Raw genomic sequence first — 20000 nt, forward strand, 5'->3', positions numbered from 1 at the left:
GAGACTCCGGGATGTTGAAAAAAATAATTTTGTCCTAAAAATACGCTTATTTATCTCAGCCATTACACTGTTAAGTCACGTTTAAGTTTACATTCGTAGGCTCCCGATTCTCCAAAGACGAACGCATATATCAAGTTCGTCTAATCTGGGCTCAATTGAAACAAATTTCTCTTGAATGGTCTTAATCTTGGCTTTGATCACCTTTGTATCATTTGGCACCTCTTCCAATTTTTTTACCATTGAAGCAAGATCACTAATTTGTCTAATATATCAGCTAGGTTTGGAGATGGTGTAATCCCGCAATCCGCCCTAGTGCAGTACCATATATAAGCAGAATTTACAACTAACTTTGAGTATTATGATTTCAGAACGCTAACACAAGGCCTATGGAACCATCTAATACAAGGGCCGTCGCACTGCAATCTCACGTCTGAGCTCTAATGACTTCTGGGTCTAATGTATTAATTCCGTGAGGGGGCGAAACGTTGGTCTGTGTCCAATGATTGGGTGACAAACCTGATTACCAACCAGAAGCTCCTCGGTCCACCCCTGGTTAGGCATTTGCAGAGGTCTAAAGAAGTTATAGAGAGCCCTCCCCCCCACACACACATAGAGAACTATCCAGCAAGTGCATAATTGATAGTAAGAGATAGGCTCAAATCTTTTAATCACTCAATTCAATTCGCTCCGAGTAGAGCCAATAGCAATATAAAAGTAGCACTCACTTGGTAGTCACGTAGCACTCAGCATAGTATATGCACAACATACAGTCATAATCATAATCACAAACCTTTATTGTCTCTAAACAAAACACATTCATGCAATAGACAACGTCAATGGTCATCAACACATTGATCGATGAGATACCAAACAGTACAGTATTTTGATTAAAAATTGAAACATTTACAAAAAGTTATACAGATTTTAAAATTTACAAAGTTAACAAGGATAACATTTACAAATGTACAGATCTAAGGCTAAAAAGATCATTTAAATCATAAAAATGACTTAAGCTTAACCAATTGTAACATTTTAACTTAAATAGTTTGAAATCTAAGAGTACTTACATTGTGCAACTTGTTAAATACAGTATTTTCAGACGTACAATGTAAAAGCTATTTTTACATTTAATTAGCCTACCGTATGGCACATCTATCTGGAGTTGATTTCTGGTATTGTGATTATGTACATCAGATCTATGTACAACTAAACTTAAAATAAAATTCTTCTTCATATACAAAAACATACATAAATATACAAGTTTAATAAATAATGTTACAATGTTCTTTGAAAGTTGCCTTATTCATTATTCTTAAAGCTTTTTTCTGTAACACTAATATTCTATTGACATGACAGCTATTTCCTTATAGAATTAGGCCATAGTTTATCGCAGACTGAAAGAAGCCAAAGTAAGCTGTTCTTACATAATTCTCTGGAACAATGCTCATAAGGGTTCTTAACAAAAATATAACTCTAGATAATCTAACAAAAACATTCTACATGTGATATCCAAGACAATGAATTATCAAATACTACACCGAAGAGTTTTACATTACTATTTTCTATTAAACTATGATTAGTGTTTTTAAGGCTACAAAGTAGGTTCTGGGTTTATCGTTATTCAAAAGAAGGCTGTTTGCACTAAACCACGAGCAGACCCTTTCAAAAGTGTCATAAAATTTTAATTTTAAGAGGCTTTCATCTGAATGCACATTTAAAATAGTAGTGTCATCTGCAAACATGATGGTTGATGAGGCATTAATATTCGTTTCCAAGTCATTAACAAACAACTATAAAAAGGAGAGGCCCCAGTACAGACACTTGAGGCATCCCAAAAATGACCTCGGAACAATTCTATTTGTTACCACCTGCATAAATAAACTGAGTTATGCCCTTCAGGTAGGATTTGAACAAATTTAGGTGGACACCGCAGATACCATAGTACTCCAATTTACCCAAAAGTATACCATAATCTATACAATCGAAAGCCCTGCTCAGATCACAAGCAGTAGTCTGGGCAAGACTTCCGCCCTCAAAAGCAGAGAGAATTCCAGAGACCAAATGCTCTAGGGCATCTGTGAAAGACATTCTTTTGCGGAAACCAAACTGGCATTCTGACAAAATTTGTTGGGATTCTAAAAAACTGTATATCTGAGTGTTTACAACTGCTTCAATGATCTTATCTAAAACAGGCACTAGAGAAATTATACAATAATTTTTAACCTGACACCTTTCCCATTTTTAAAAAACTGGGACAACTCTTGAGATTTGTTGAGAGCTGGGGAATCCACTTTCTAGCAGGCAAGAGTTAATACAAATTACGAGTGGTAATAAGATTGCATTAACGACATACCTTATAATGTTAGCTGAAAGACCATACACATCTTTGCTTTTAAAAGCTTTCATTTTAAACACAACACTAATCACATTTTCACTGGTCACATTTTCCCACTCGAAGAGTGAGGTGGGTCGCTTCGCTCGTTGCAGCAAATCCTCAGAAGAGGTTGATGGTGGCGGTGTGTTGTTTGTGTGCTGACCGACTCGATGAAGTAGTTGTTGAAGTCCTCCGCGCTGATTGAACCATCTGCAACCTGTCGTCCTCGAGCTGACACCTTCCTGATCAAGGTCCAGGCAGCCTGACATTTGTTAGCTGAGAGTTCAATAAATTTCACATTTGAATTTAGTTTAGCTTTATTTACCTCTTGTTTATATAGATTTCTGGGATGTTTGTAGACTCTATGTGACTCTTGATTTTTAATGCACAAGTAAACTGTGCGATAGGCCATAACATTATCTTTAATTTTCTTTAGTTCCGGAGTGTAACAATTTGATGTTGAGTTTGTTTCACTAGCCTATTTGTTCTTCTTTGTCAACAGTGGCGTAGCGAAGGGGGGGTCCAGGGGTCCGGACCCCCCCCCCCGAAATTTTAAGACATATTAAAAAATAAAGCATAGAACAGGAGAAAAAAGGAGAGTTATCATTAATCTTGTCCACAAACATTCAGTTGATTGATTTAATTTATTAAAGTGACCGTTGTTAAAATATAATTGTCCTTTCGTTGAAATCATAAAGTATCAATCGATACTTTTGGACTCGGCCTTTCGGATAGTGTAGTGTAGTCACGGTATTTGTATAGGCGCGGTCACGTGACGTCGCAAAGTAACCTGAACCGTAACACGGCGAACAGTTTAAATTAGCGACCACTTCGTTCAAATTCGTCTTGGGGACGTAAAATGACTGCTTAGAATTAAGTTATGACGTTGATTTTAGGTGTCATTAAACTGTAGACGTGTATATAATTATCGAAAAAAATATAGAACATCACTTTCGGTTGGAAAATACACTTGAAAAACTCTACTGGTTAGAACTTCAACTAATTTGAATTTCAGTGATTGAGGTAAACGTGGTGTTTTCGATTGAGTTAGGACGACGATTTTTGTTATCATTAAACTGTACACTGTACCTATATAATTATCGAGAAAAAAATCACTTTTGGTCGGTAAATACCGAAGAAAAGCTCTGTACAGATTTGACGATTTTGGATTTAACTGGTTGAGTGTTAGAGGTAAAAGTGGTACTTAGAATTATGTTAAGACGTTGATTTTAGGTGTTAATTCAACGCCGACTAATACATATATAATTATCGAGAAAAAACAATAAAATCACTTCCGGTTGGAAAATACTGAGGAAAAGCTCTACTGATTCAGATTTTGACGATTTTGGATTTCAGTGGTTGAGTCGTTGAGATAAAAGTGTTACTTATAATTATGTTAGAACATTGATTTTATGTATCAATTGAACGCCGACTGATCCCTGTATAATTATCGAAGAAAAATTTAAAAAATCACTTCCGGTCGGATAATACACCGGAAAAACTCTACTGATAAGACGATCCGACTACTTTGGATTTCACTGACTGAGGTATTATTTCACCTTAGTATATTCCAATCGGAAGTAATTAATTTTGTTTTTTTTCTCGATAATTATATATTAAATTTATTAGGCGGCATTGAATTTACCTAAAATCAATGTCCTAATATAATTATAAGTACTGTACCACTTTTACCTCAACCACCCAACCAGTGAAATCCAAAATCGTTAAAACTTGAATTTGTAGAGAGCGTTCCAACGGTATTTACCGACCGGAAGTGATTTTTTTCTCGATAATTATATAGGTAGTCGAGTACAGTTTAATGATAACGAAAAATCGTCGTCCTAACTCAATCAAAAATACCTCGTTTATCTCAATAACTGAAGTCCGAAGTAGTTGAAGTTCTAATCATTAGAGTTTTTCAGGTGCATTTTATTTCCGACCGAAAGTGATTTTTTTATATTTTTTCCCGATAATTATATACTCGTCTACAGTGTAATGATACAAAAAATCGTCATTATAACTCATTCATAAATACCTCAATCAGTGAAATCCAAAGTAGCCGAACTTCTAATCAGTAGAGTTTTTCCGTTGCATTTTCCGACCATTAGTTTGATCTGTACCCGAGCAACGCTCGAAAATTGCCCTCCTTTTCTAAAGGGTTTTCGGCCGTCAGTGGACCAATGTCCCCGAAGGGGTATTTAATGTTCTCCACAGAATATAGTTGTGTCAATTATACGCTTGAGTGAAAGCTCTGTTTTGTTCTTTTTCTTTCTTATCCAGTGAATCCAACATCACTTTGGTGCCTTCTACTCGGCCAGAATAGAACTTCGTAAAGTTTCTGTAGGTATACAAGAAAATTTGTGGTACTAGAGTTGCTGTGATAGTTGAATTTGCTTATTACGTCTTTCCACTTTCTATACGGCGTACTGTAGTTACTAAAGCTCCATATTTTTGGTATTTACCTTTTACCAGTGAACTCACTGGCAAATAACACACAAAACGTCCCACGGATCCCCCGGTTTCGGACCTCTCCCCGAACGAAATTTCTGGTTACGCCACTGTTTGTCAACATTTTCAAAGGGCAAGCTTGGTTGAACAACTCCAAGCATTTTGTAAAAAATAAAGCAAACTTGTCTTCGGCAAGCAAGTGGTTTTCCTCGAGTAGTCCACCCAATCCACACTACCTAAGTTCTGAAAAATTGTCAAGGCAACGAGAATAAAGGTTGCGGAATACATATTCTCAACAACTGATTGTAAATTTATAAGGTCATCCACATTCCAAACACTAGCAACTAACTGTCGATCTTCTCAGCACAAGTTGTACAATACCACATCGCATTTTCTGAAACTTAATTACTGAGTTTATATCTATGATAAGAAATGTCCACACAAGATGGGTGATACAATTTCTTGCAAAACCCGTCACAATAAAGTCCTTTTCCATTACCAGGGATAATTAAATTGCAGACTGAACACGTAGCGTCTTCTGAGTCACCCACCATTTTTACAGTACATATTATAGTAAATTTATGGTAGTATTCATATTTATTTATTTTCAGTGAGCTAACCTCAAAGTGTGCTTTGTTTCAATGTACAAGAGTAATTGAAACAAAATACACTTTGTGGTTAGCTCACTGAAAATAAATAAATATGACTTCCTGTTACATTATTATGTAATTTATAAACTGTTGACTCATACAACGGAATTAATAGCAATTAACAATGTGTATTAATAGCAATAGATTGTACCACTGAAAAAATCAATCAATAGAATCATAAGTAACAACCAAAACATATCATCTGACCAACTCTGTATAAATAATACAGATATTACTCTGATATTTATAATTTCAGTTGTTATATGGTTTAACACTTTATTTTAACTTAGTAAGCTGTTTTTAGAGCAAGCCCTTTTAATTAAAAAAATGTACTTACTTGGTATTGGTTGTAGGAGCATCGCACACAGCTGATTCTGTTCTGTCAATGTAGTGTATTGCTGAAGACAGACGACAAGCAAAGCAAGTAGGACGACACAATTCGAGTTCAGTTCGGTTCGGTCGGCAGTTTATGAGAAAATATGGGTGAATTTCGCAATAGTGTTAAAAACTCCATCTGATATTTGTGTTTTGATTTGTATTCAATGCAATTTCGATGACAGTTTTTATTTCGTAAGTATGATTCCGTATTACTCTCAAGACAAATATTTGCTAGTTTTAATTATTTGCAATTTGTTTTGTAGTGCCTATTATCTATAAAACAAAGATAAAAATATTATGCCCATGGAAAATATACAGTATAGTATAACTATGAGAGAAAGTATTACTTTACCCTTGTTACCTAACGATTAAAAACCAGTTTCATAATTTCCTATAATAGTGTACTTTCATTTATATTTTGAATTTTTTGTTTAAACAGATCATATATGGGCTATTAAACATGGTATTGTACAAACATTAATAACACATTTGAAGGAGGTAAATTATGGTTAAGTACTGCAGTACAATAAGCCATCACCACAACAACAAAATCATCGATATTTCTTATTAGCTAAACTACTGAACAATAAAATGACAAATGCATTTATTACTAGTTATTTATTACTAGTTATTATTTAGTTGTACTAAATTTTATTAGAGGTATTTCAAATTATAATATACATCAGATCTGTTTTATATCATAAATAGTAGTAACTTATTAATTAATTAAAAACTATCTAATGGGTATGATTTATTAAAAATGTAACAAACAAAGTAGTGTAATACAACTCACTATATTCAGTATTTTGGATGTGACAGGTGGTCTAACATGAACAGATTTATAACTGCCCTAAACTACTTAAAGTGGTGGAATTTCGTATTCCAGGAAACATACATTCTCAGGATATATTTTTCAAGAGAGTCATGACTTCACTTAATAGCCATCACAGCTGCATTCCTTGACTCATAAGACAGGGTAATGAGATGTCAAGTGATGTAGATTTCTTTGACACTAATCCTAATACCTTTAGAAGATGCCTTAGTAGAATTATTTTACCACATTAGTGCAGCTTATTATAGAACCTACAAGAATACCAACAATATTTTTTAAGCCTCATAAATAAAGACAACTAAGGTTTATATATTTTTTTAAAGTTTTTAAGTAAAAGGTAATTTTTAAAAGATCAATTATGGTTTATTTTTAGTTTATATAGCTACTAATATAATATAGATTGAATGAATGGACTAATATCAAGGAAACAGTGGTAGATACAATTCAGGATATGAAAAAGATAAGGCTATCTACACACTACATCTCCAATGCATGTGAAAATTGAAATTATCACAATCTGCCTCATTCACTGAGTTTGTAGGATCCAACATGAATGGTTACCTTTCAGTGTACCTGTTTTTCTGGTGCTCAGTTGTGAGTCAGCTTCAGAGCAGTGATCAATATAAAATACGTTATAGTAGTTGTATTGAGTTATGTTGTAGGTAAGATGACAAAACATTACTCAAAATTAATAAACAAATAGATACATAAAATTGTAAAGCAAGATTACCACATGTTGACGCCATTGTATTTCTTAAAGAAATTGCAAATAAAGAATATTGTCTATTGTCTATCTTCAAAACGTTGTGTTTAGTGAGTGGTTTTTATTTAAAAATATCTCACAGCATGGTTGTTTTATTTGAGATGGACTTTTAAATGTTTAACAATATCTCTACCAGAAACAAGTTTATTTAATTGTACTGTGGGACAACATAATGCTACTGGATGCCACAAAAAAGTTATACTAAATGAGAGAAATTAACAAGTGTGGAGTTATTAAGTGAATTTGAAAAAAAACACTTACTCAACAAAAAAGTTGTGTAAATACATATTTGATTTCCAACATTTGTGACCACCACAGATATTTTATTTAAATAAATATATGTATCAAACATCTTATTTTGACCTTTTTCAAAGCCACAGATGGAAAATTACAACAACTTTAAAAACACTATCCTTGGACTTTACAGAGAACATTAATACTATTTTATAAATAACTAACAAAGCAATACCTGGTTAAAAAATTAGTAATTTGAACCAAACCCTTGAACAGTAAAAAAGATGAAACTGAAGAGGTTAACAATTTTGAAGAAGACAAGTGAAGTTGAAAAGGTTTTAATTAAAGATATGGTTTTAGAAGAACACTTCTTTAATTGACATTGGAGAATCTCCATTTAAACCACATGTAGTGCCATCTCATAGTAAGCCTAGTTACTCTAAACGGAAATTAGAATCTGTTTGTTCAACCTTAAATAAAAAAGTAAGTTAAGTAAGCAATTTTTCCTAGTGATTTGTGAAGCAACAATAAATGGTGAATTCAAGAAAAAAACTAACGACATGGGCAGACTTGTTGAGTTGGGCAAGGTAACATTGGAAAGGCACCTAAAGATATTGTTACCTCTAAATCAGATGTAATACATGACTGGTGTAATACTAATAAGCTGAGCTTAAATAGGGAGAAGGTTCAGGACATACAACTTTGCCTTCGTTCTGGTTCAGAGAGATTGGCATCTTTAAATTTCCTGGGCTTCCATCTTCAGTCCAACCTCAAATGGCACTCTCACATTGACAATCTGGCCGCAAAAATTCTAAAGGGTCTAATTATGATTAGATCATTAAGAGGGAATGTGTCTCCTGATGTTCTCCTTTGCATCTACTATGGTCATGTTCATTGCCACTTGTCCTATGGAACTTCACTTTGGGCGAATTGTTCCTATGCTCACAAATTATTTGTGTTACAAAAAAAAGCTGTCCGTCTTATCTGTGGTGCAGACTGGCAGGATCACTGGAAACCATTTTTTGTTAGGCTAGGTATCCTAACTCTACCGTCAATGTATGTTTTTTCAGTTCTTATGTATGTAAGGGAAAACTTGCAAATCACAACTAAAGTTAGTGAAATACATAATTATATTACAAGAAATAGATATAATATAGCACAAAAAAGATGCATGTTTTCAGCGACTCAACAAAGCTTTTTGTATCAAGGGATTCAATTGTATAATGGATTACCTGAAAAATTAAAAACTCTGACACTTCATAGTATGTTTTAAGATAGCACTTAAGGAAATGCTATGGAATAAACCACTGTATAATATTACAGATTTTTATGGTGAAATAGCTGCACTATTTCCTTAAGTCTACATTTAAGTTTCAAATTGACGAACTGTCATGCATTTTGTAAAATGTCAACGACAATTAAGATTTCTGATTTCTGAAACACTAGTTACACGCTTTGAGAGAAATCAGATTCTAACTCTTGCAGAATACCTCAACAGGGATCGCTTCTGGCTGGTTTATACCTTCCAGTTAAACCTACCACTGGGCACAGCAAAAACCGATGTGTCACTTAAATTTGGGCCACCTTATGGATGTCAAGATTCTGGGGTGCAAGGGCAATGCGATAGGTCTAGTCTATTCAGAGAGATGTTGGAGTTGATGGGGTTTGTTCCATAACCTCAGAGGTTTTTGCTAGCCTAAACTTAAGGGTGTAACACTTCCTGCTTACTTTGACTGGAGAGGCTGGTTCAGAGCTGTTAACCTTACCCATACAGAATATTCTGTCACTCTGGAAGCAGTGCAAAGGTCTTTTTAGGAGTGGGTGCAATTTATAAGCTTCTTGTCCCAAAAAAAAAAAAAATACTTTCATGGAAAAGCTTCTAAAATTTGCAGAAGAATTCAGTGTTAATGAATATTCAGTTCGCAAAACACGAGAACTATTTAAAGTGAAAGGTAATATTGCTTTACCTGATCCAAAAAAAAAAAAACCATTAGCCAGTTACTTTAATTAAAAATTTGTACTGAAACAAAGAATTTTCTCGGATTATGCCAGGGAAAAAGACATTTATATACTGCATGTTATGACAATAACATATACACTATCTTCCACAGGTTACATGTATAATGTTAAATGCACAATATTGTATCAAGTCTATGTAATGGGAAATTGTTGTAATAAATAGAGAAATATCTCTTTCCGGATATCTTGTGAATAAATAGACTGCATGTTTTACCTTGCAACATGTTACATTGTCATACAATTGTACGTAGTTTGTATTCACATTTCTTAATTCTGCGATTTTCTTGTTTCCATCATGGTTACTCATAAGACAAATGTATACTAATGCCCAATTAGTGGTGTAAAATTCCCGGGAATTTATTATCGAGGAAATATTACCAGGGAATATTGCCAACAATTTTTCCAAAATTGATAAATTCCCAGAAAATGATTATTAATTTGTAAGATAGTTAAAAAAAATGGAAAATAATACGTAATTATATGGTTAAATCAAACTCTAAAACTGAAATGTATTTTGAAATAAAATTATAATTAAATCAAACTGGTAATATAAAAACGGGAATATTGGCAATTATTGTAAAGCTGAAAACAAAGTAACAGTGAATTTAGAAAAGGTTGTTTTTAAATATTTTAGATCTAGGATGTTTGTAAATGAGTTCCAAGATGAAATTACTTCTTTTAACAATGCTTGATATTTAAATGCTTGAGTTTTTTTTTTAATCAAAATTCAAAAATTTTTGAATCAATTATGTACAACCAGCTGAATGGCTATTTTGAGTTTCATAATTTAATTTCAAATAGTCAATATGGCTTCCGCCAGGGAAGATCTACAACTTCGGCTGTATTAAACATAATTGATCATACCCTAGAGGCTTTTGAAAAAAAAGGATTCCTCTTCATTAGTTTTATGTGACCTCAGTAAAGCATTTGACAGTGTCCTTGTTGATGTTCTTCTTGATAAGCTTGTATTTTACGGTGTTAGTGATTATGCTTTAAGACTTATTAAGTCATATCTTTCCAATAGATTGCAATATGTATGTGTCAGAAATAAATGCTCTCAAATGAAAACCGTGGAAACTGGTGTTCCACAGGGTTCTATTCTTGGGCCTTTTTTCTTTATCGTTTATATTAACGATCTTCCTAAAAACCTCAATACTCATTCAGTGATTTACGCTGATGATACCACCTTACTTTCTAGTCATAATAATTTAGACTGTTTGGCACAAATTACCCAACAATCTGAGAAAAGGGCTTATGAATGGTTTGCAGCAAATAAGCTAGCATGCAATTTGGATAAAACACATTGTATTACTTTAAGCCTCAAACAGGAAATCAATTTGGTATCGGTCAAGCTCCTAGGAATTAATGTAGACTCAAAATTAAACTGGTCAACTCATATAGATACTGTCTGTAACAAAATCTCTAGAGTAAATTACTTACTTTGGAAACTCAAAAGTTTTGTTAGTCCAGAGTATTTAAGATTAGCATATTTTGGGCTTTTTCAGTCGCACATATTGTATGGTATACTTGTTTGGGGTCATTCTTCACATGTCATTGACATTCTTGTGCTACAGAAAAAGGCTGTTCGTAATATTGGAGGAGCCAACCCACTTGAACACTGCAAACCTCTTTTTGTACAATTTCAAATTCCCACAATAGTAAATCTTTATATTTTTCAAGTTTTATTGTATACAAAATCTAATTTGAATCTTTTTCATACAAGACAGGAGATCCATCAATACAACACTAGGGGAAGGAATAAGATTGATATATTGCCTCACAGACTAGCTAAAACTAAAAACTCGTTTAAATTAAATTTTATAAATTTTTTTAATAAGCTGCCTGATGATGCGAGACTTGTTTCCTTTAAAATATTTAAAGTTATATGATTGGCTAGTGAAAAATCCTTTTTACAGCATTGAGGAATTCATGAATTGCCATATTAATGTTAGGTTTTAGTTTATAACTAACTATAATTACTTTTATTTATTGCTACATTACTTAAATTTCATGTGAACTTTTTACAACACTTTTGTGTTAATGTAATTTTTAGCTCTAACAATGTATGTAATTTTAAAATGACTTGTCCTATTTCTGTAAACAGATCAATGGAATAAATGATTCTTATTCTTCTTATTCTTATTCTTTTAATAATGGTTTAGGAATTGAAATCCATTTAGTTTAATAAATTCTCAGGATATTGTATACATAGGAAATTAATGCTTGGAATGATAATTCTCGAATTAAAATGTATGAATTCACTTAGTTATCCCAATTTTAAGGTTCTTGAACTGTAAAGCATTCAAAATTTCAAATTTTCATAAATTTCAAATTTATGGAAATCTTCCTAGACCAAAGAAATAGTCCCAGCAATATTCCTATTTCCTAAGTTCCCAGCTCACTGGCATTATTCCCGACCAACATAACTATGCCCAATTAAAATCCAAGATTACTGTATACATGGTTTTATTCTATTTAAATCATTGAATAAATGATTTAAACCTCTGTGAATAACTAATTTTTTTGGTTTTGTAACATAATCGATAATAACACTTAATGTTGTGTTCTTATATATCAATAAATGTTTTTTATAAATAATACTCAACTGATAGTGTTGGTTGTTGGCATTGATATTTCTCTGGACAGATTGATGTGTACTATGATTCACTTTCATCAACTTTCAGGAGATTAGAGAAGTAGACCTTATTGACCTCAGCATGCCTATTGATTAGTTATTGTGTGTGATTAGTGATGTCAAATTCCCGGGAATTTAAGATCGAGGAAATATTATTGGCAGTATTCTCAAAATTCACAAATTCCCGGAAATTTATGATTAATTAGCAAAATAGCTCAAAAAACTGTAAATTAATAGGCAAAAAAGTAATTATATGTTTCAATCAAACTCAAAAACTGAAATATATTTTGAAATTAAATTATAATTAAATAAAATTCCTGGGGATTTACAATTTTAAAAGCGAAATCGATCACTCAAATTATAGGTCAATGTGGTACCTAATTGTAAAATAAAATAAAACACACACTCTTATATGTATAGAAAATATTATTATTGGTTAAATAAAAACATGAGAAAAATTCCCTCTTTTGTCTTGTGAGAAAGAAATTCCCCATTAAATCACATGGTAATTAAATTATCCTTAAGTGCTAAACTATGGTTTATGATTGTCTTAATTAACTTGTTTTATTTTAATACTTTTTTATTTGAGCGTTTATCCTTTCCATTTTGAATTATGAATACAGTATTTCGATATAATGATAATTACTGGATTAAAATGTATGAATTTACTTAGTTAACCTAGTTTTAAGGTTCTGTTAGTAAGTGTTAAAGATTCAAAATATTAAACTTTCATAAATTTTCCAATTTCTAAGAATCTTCCTGGCCCAAAGAATTATTCCTATTTCAAAAGTTCCCTCCTACTGGGAATGTTCCCAGCCCACATCATTGCGTGTGATATTGATACAGCAGTTGTGTTTTGTGAATTTATAATTTGTGATTACTTTTAATTAAAATTGTGTGTGATAACTATAATAATCATTGTTACTATTTTAGTAAATAGTTGTTTAAATAAACTAAAATGTGCTGAGTGTTGATTTATTTGTACAGGATGGATAAAATTAATGGTATAATGAATGAGGTGTTCAGTTTTTGTGATTGTAAAATTAAACTATGACAGCATTTGGTCTTTTTATTCGATCTGGTTGAATATCAATATAAGAACACCCTAATTTTTTGAAATGTATAATCTGTTTGTAACATTGTTATAAGTAAACTACTTATTATGTGAACTACAAACTTGCTTTGTATAAATTGACAATACAATTTTTAAAATTATATATTTTACGCACACCAGATCTAAGATTTGCTGTACCTTAACACAAGGTTATCCATAGTATGGAGTATTTTTTTTTTTAAGAAGGTAATCAGTTTAACAAAAATGTATTAATACACTACAGCATCAAATAAGTCTTTCTAACACATTTATCCCTGTTCGTTATGCCCTTAAAAAGGCACAAAAAAGAAGTTTATTGGATATAAATTATAAAAAATAAGATTAACAACCTCATTCTACGTTTTTCTCATCAAAATTGAATCTTTTATTAGTATTTGGCTTAAAATATGAAGGCCTACCTGGCTGTGTTTGTACATCGATTTGGCCATTAGTAATATTTCTATATACTCAGGAGGGATCACTTCTGGCTTTTATATACCTACCAGTTGAACTTACTACTGGGTATAGCAAAAACCGTTGGCACTTAAATCTGGGCAACCTTATGGATGTCCAGGAACACATCACTAACCGCAAATGTCGAGATTCTGGGGTGCAAGGGTAATTCGATAGGTCTAGTCTACTGCGAGGAATGACTGTAGGAGTTGATCGGGTTCGTTCCCTAAGAGTGAAAGGTTCTTGCTAGTCTAGACATAAGTGTGTGCCACCCCCTGCCTGCTTTGACTGGAAAGTTTGGTTCAGAGCAGGCTTCCCCTTCTTACAAGGGGACATGACTTGAGATTAGTGCCCTAAATCCTTCCTCATGGATCTCAACAGGAGGCGGCCCCTACCCCCAACCTTACTCATCCAGAATATCCTGTCACAAAAGGGAAATGGCCCTTTTAGGACTAAGTACAATTTCTAAGCCTCTTGTCATAAGATAGAGAAAAATATATTTCTCTAGATATTTTTTAATAGTTAACCACTTTGTGGCAATCAGTGGATATCCGCCTAGTAAAGAAAACTTGGTTCTTTTAATCAACTGTTATCCACGTAAAGATCAAGCACTGAGTCTTTCGCTACATATAGTGTGAAATATAAACGTATCAACTTGGAACGTTTATATATGTCATAACATTAACTATTTACATACAATACATCAAGTCAGGTTAGCTGCATGGCTTAAGGTGCTATTGGCCTTAGAGTCTTGGGTTCGATTCCTGTGCCTGACGATTTTGCAGTCTGCTGTAATATGAGGGTTACTAGTCTATGGTAAAGCTGGCGTGAAAGCCCACTTTAAATTAGTGGTGGCTGGTTCGCGTGAAATTGATATATATGAAAGTGATATTCTTCCATAAGTGTACCAGTCCCAAAACACATATTTTGCATTTTTTGTTTCTTACACAAGAAAAATGGGTTATTTTATGCTTTCCAATGCATTTTTTATTTATAATAATACATAAATTTTATTTCAGTTTTATGCACCCTGTCATATTTGTATCCATAACTTTCGTATTAATCTACATAATACAACAAAAAATGTGATAACCTTAAGAAAGTATGTTATGCAAAATATGTATTATAATGGCTATATCAAAAGGATATTTTCCCCTTTAAATTGGATTTATCAAATAGCATAGTTGTCTATCTCTTTTCTATATTTTTTTCTAATTATATTTACAAATAGAAAAAATTAATATTATTTTTTATCAAGAGTTTTTTTGCCATAGTGAAATTTGTTTCTTCTGAAAACAATACTGTACAACATGATTTATATATAATATATATTTTAAGTTTTATTTATTTCCTAAATAGATGAGTAAAGAACATTCAATAAGCCTCCTAATAAGGAGTTAAATTACTGCCACAAGGAGAGTCTACTATGTAGGATTAAACCAGCTTCTGATACTAGACTCATAGCTGACAAGCGAAGGTCATGATTACAATAGATCAGATGAGTTCATCATGTGTCACAGCATACTGTGCTGTATTCTCAGTTTGGTCTTTAGTAGTCATAGTTTTAAGTTGCTTTTAACCATAAAATTGATACTAAAAAACCAAATTATTTGTAAGCAAACATGTAGTTTCATTTATTTAATTTACTATAGCATAAATCATTTACTTGCAATATGTTAACCAGCAAAGCATCCCAACACACAAAAATTGCATTTCAAAATTTTGAAGTCAAACAATTGTAATTGAATTAAATATTCAAAGCGCCCACTGATTACTTATGTTAAGCATTTACTTACTTTCCCAACATACTTGTAATTATTTTACCCGGAACATTAATGCTATTCCAGTCCACATACACAAAACTAGCCAGTTTAAAAAAAATTTTTTTTATGACAGCCAATATTTTTTCAATAAATTACCAATAGTGTGGAAACAGATTCCAACATTAAATTCTTTCAAAAGAGGCATTAAAAATATTTTGCTGGAAAATAAAATATATACATTTGATGATTTTAGGCCGAATTCACCATGAACTTAGTAACAGTCATATTGACTCCATGATGTCGATGATGATGATGATGATGATGATGAATTATGATGATTATTGTACTTAAAATTATTTTCCAAATTTTGTATAAAAGTAAGATTAAATTATTTTATATAAGTATTTAGGTTTCATATCTATTTGACGAGCCTTAAAACCTTGTAACATGTTCTCTTGGGCTAATAACAAATTTAATTTCAAAGAATTTCATTTCCTTTTAAATACAAATAGAGCAAAATTGTTAGGATTATGTATTTTTATTTTATTTTCAATTGTTTGATTACAATATAATGTATTATTGTCTGATTGTTACTAAAGCCTGTCATTCAAGAGGTTGGAAAAAATTCATTTCTGTAAGATATCTTGAAAACAAACTGACTAGTCATTTAAAATGTTGCATGAAGCTTCATTGCTTTATAATAGGCACCACTTAATTTATGGTTCATGTCACTCTCTAAGATTTAGCTGAGTGCTAGCAAATATATTATTTACATGGGTTTTATTGGTAACTATGATGGCAATGAGAAAAGAGCAGAATAATAAATTTGTAAACAAACTGAATTCAATCATATGAGTTTTTGACAGACATGTGACATTAATACATGTAGCCGACTTTGTGAGTAGGCTTTTATTTATAGAGTGAAAAACCAATGTTAAATGTCTATGACAAGATTTGATTTTAGTGCACACTTGTGTTGTAGTACCCTCCTAGCTCACCAGAACTTTTATTATTTGAACACTGCTGTGAAACTTAACTTAATGAACACAATTAATTGTAAATGTACCATGTGGCAAGATATCTTGAGAAAGATTCCATCTGTAGACTTTAAAGTTTGCATGAAACTTCGAATATAGACAAATATTCAATGACTGTTGGGGAAATAGTGCACGCATTTGCTACTGATTGTTTGAGGACCATTAAAACAACTGGCAACAGCTATTAAAAGGTACTTGAGTCTTCATAAAATTCTGATGTAGCACTTGAAATGTAAAAAAGAGACATAATTGGTGGGTGTACAGTAAAAGTATTCCTTGTCTAAAGTTCGTTATTGTCGATGGAAGGTTTGAAAGGATAATGGGATTCAGACATTTGCCATCGTTATACTGTATGTTACAAAATGTGTGACATAACATTTCGAGGATTGAAATCTATCTTCTTCATCAGGTGAAAAATAGAAAGAAAAGACAGAAGAAAGAGAAAGGAAATGGGTCAAACGTACTTGAAATCTACTTTGAGTCCAGACAGGAGAAAATGAATTCAGGCGTTATCACTGCACAGGATGCAAGTCACAAGTATGCAAATTCAAGAGCACTATCACATTTCACACCAGTGTAGGTGAAAGTGGGATACTAACAAGAAATTCAATGTCAGAACTTCCTGCATGACATCTGGAACAATAGACAGGAAGGCGATGGTTAGGAGGGGGAAGTTTAAAGGCAACCACCCCTACTCCTATGTTTTTGTCCTGGACTTAATTTCATGATGTGTACACATTTTGTTGACTGAGGTTTGTTTGATTATACACAAAATGTAACAATGCATAAAAATGCATATTGAATTTCAAGATTTTATTGACCTTCTTAGTCAGTACTATCCACTGATGTAATCAAAATCTAGTGGGGGTGAGTGATAAATTTGTCTTGTAGAGAATTAGAATGAGAATGTAAAGTAATAAGAACCATAAAAATGGTCACAATGTATTAAGAGGCTATGAGAGTCTGTGAATTTTTGTAGTTGTACTGGACAATTGAGAAAATTATTATTAAATCCATACGTTTCAAATTTATGTTTTTCAGCACCTGAAGTTTAGAGGAATTTATAGAGGAGTTCCTCGGTTTTTCATAGTGTTACTGGTTAAACATCATTATTCACAGTTATGATAAAAAAAGAAAATCTATAGTAGTCCTAAAGTTCACATGTAACATTGACATATGTACATTAGATTTCTTATACTAGAGATTTAAAAGTGATGTTTTAATGTTATTCTTAGTGATTCTAACTATAGTACAATACAAAGCTAATCCCTTGATATATTGCACACCTCTGTAAATGCAGATCTGTACATTCGTGATTTTATCTTGGGCCCCAACATTTTGAATTAGCTGTAGAGGTTTTGTGCCGTCATGTTTAATATCACTATTATCTATTGATATTGGCAAAGTCTTGTAAATTAATGATGAATGAGTGAATCTTAATTAATTATAGGTATAGGTTCGCATGAGAACCACGATCAAGCAATCTCAGAAGTAAAGAGGCTAAGAGGATTTTCCTGTGTTATTGAGTATAGTTACACTGGGTCATAATACTGTGTCTATGTAGGGCCATAAAATAATTTCTTTAGTTTAAAAAAGTGTTCAACAATATTTGTGGAAGATCATAGGCAGAATATTTGTGTGATGTTCACTGGTATGATACTTTTAAGGGAGGAAAACATAATACTACTTTAAAATCTTTGGGGAACCAGGAATTCAAGTAATTAATAGTTGAGGTTTAATAGTTACATAAAGCAACACTGAACCCTCCCACCCTTCCCTGTAATGGTGCTTTTAACACTGTTGAAAACCCTCCCCCCTGTAGTGTTACGTAATGTAGGGACATGGCCCCTTTATGTATATATATATACAGATATACCCCGGGTGTCTTAAAAGTCCCACCTCCCCCCCCATTAACTTTTTTATGAATAGAGATGGAGTGATTTATTTTAGGGGTTGTTTATATGACCAACTGAAGAGTTTTGTGACGTATGAAAATGTTTGATTCCCTCCCCAAAATGGGGTATTTTGGGGTTAGGTAAGTCAAAATTTTCAAATAGAAACCCTTAGTGACACCTTATTTTAACAGTATTATAAAAACATAAATAGTGGCGCAAACTAGAGATCTCTAATGTTACTCTATCAAATTTTGTGGCCAATTAAAGTTTGAACTTTTTTTATGAAACCCCCACAGTTTAAATTACATTTAAAGTTATTGTAAGGCAGATAAAACATTCACTCACTAGTTATTTTAAGAACCTAGAACATAAAATCATGAAACAAGTTATTACAAGAATCAACAAACATCAACAACCATTATTAACATAGCATTTATTAGGATTTGTTTTATCTGACCGAAGTCCATTAGGAAGTCCTGGGAATACCACAATAGCTGGTTTTGCCATGTTATCTCTTATTGTTTTCCAGTTAGTATGTGAGACACATTCATGCCAGTTACTGTGCAAAAGTGGTCATAATGTGGGGGGGGGGTGGTGAGGGGAGGACTTTTAAGATACCTGGTATATATATATATATATATATATATACAGGGGTGCTGAAAAGTCCCGGGACGGTCTAATAACTTTTGAACTAATTACAATATAAGAACCAAAATTTACATCAAGCTTTTGCTCATATAAAGCTATTATTTTATGTATTTCACCATGATATCCTGCTTATGGGGGACGTCCCGCTAGGGGTTGGTGAAAATTCTTAAATAGAAGCATAGGTCGAGTCGTACATAAAATTAAAGCTCTTTTTAATTAGAAACATTTTGGCGAAAATCTGACGTAAAACAGTTGACGCATTACAAAATGGCGGACACTCAAAGATTATAAAATACAGAATTTTTCAAATGCAAACATTCTGGTTGTTAGAGAAAACTGAGACACTTAATCTTTTATTTTACTTCTTTTACTTCAAATCACTTACCAAAACAGTTATAACAAATGTTCAAAGTGTTTGCCTTCAGTTTGCTGACAATATCCCAATCGATTGTAGAACGCTGATATCGCATTGTTTAAAGCTTGGACAGGAACACCCTGAGCTTCTCTTACAGTACGGTTTCTCAACTCATCCAAATTTTGAGGTTTTGTTTTTAAACACTTTTTTTTTGAGGTAGCCCCAAAAGAAGTAGTCTAAAGGGGACAAATCTGGAGAACGGGCAGGCCATTCTATTGTTCCCCTTCTACCAATCCACTTATGTGGAAAGACATTGTCTAAAAAATGTCTTACATGTACGCCATAATGTGGAGGGGCTCCATCTTGCTGAAACCAGATATTTTCAAAATTATCACCGGAAACACGTTGAATTTCAGGAATTAT

At 32.6% G+C, this 20000-nt stretch overlaps 1 protein-coding gene across 1 annotated transcript in view; it reads left to right on the top strand.

Moving 5' to 3' along the window:
- Window positions 1-5852: 5852 nt before the first annotated feature.
- LOC124364787 (calcium permeable stress-gated cation channel 1) overlaps window positions 5853-20000 on the top strand; it is a 78630-nt gene continuing 64482 nt past the window's right edge. The window contains exon 1 of the mRNA XM_046820534.1: window positions 5853-6042. The gene's annotated coding sequence lies outside the window, so the exon portion shown is untranslated. The remainder of the gene's footprint in view (window positions 6043-20000) is intronic.

Source organism: Homalodisca vitripennis, chromosome 6 (genome assembly GCF_021130785.1).
Source record: "Homalodisca vitripennis isolate AUS2020 chromosome 6, UT_GWSS_2.1, whole genome shotgun sequence".
NCBI classification, from domain to species: Eukaryota; Metazoa; Arthropoda; class Insecta; order Hemiptera; family Cicadellidae; genus Homalodisca; species Homalodisca vitripennis.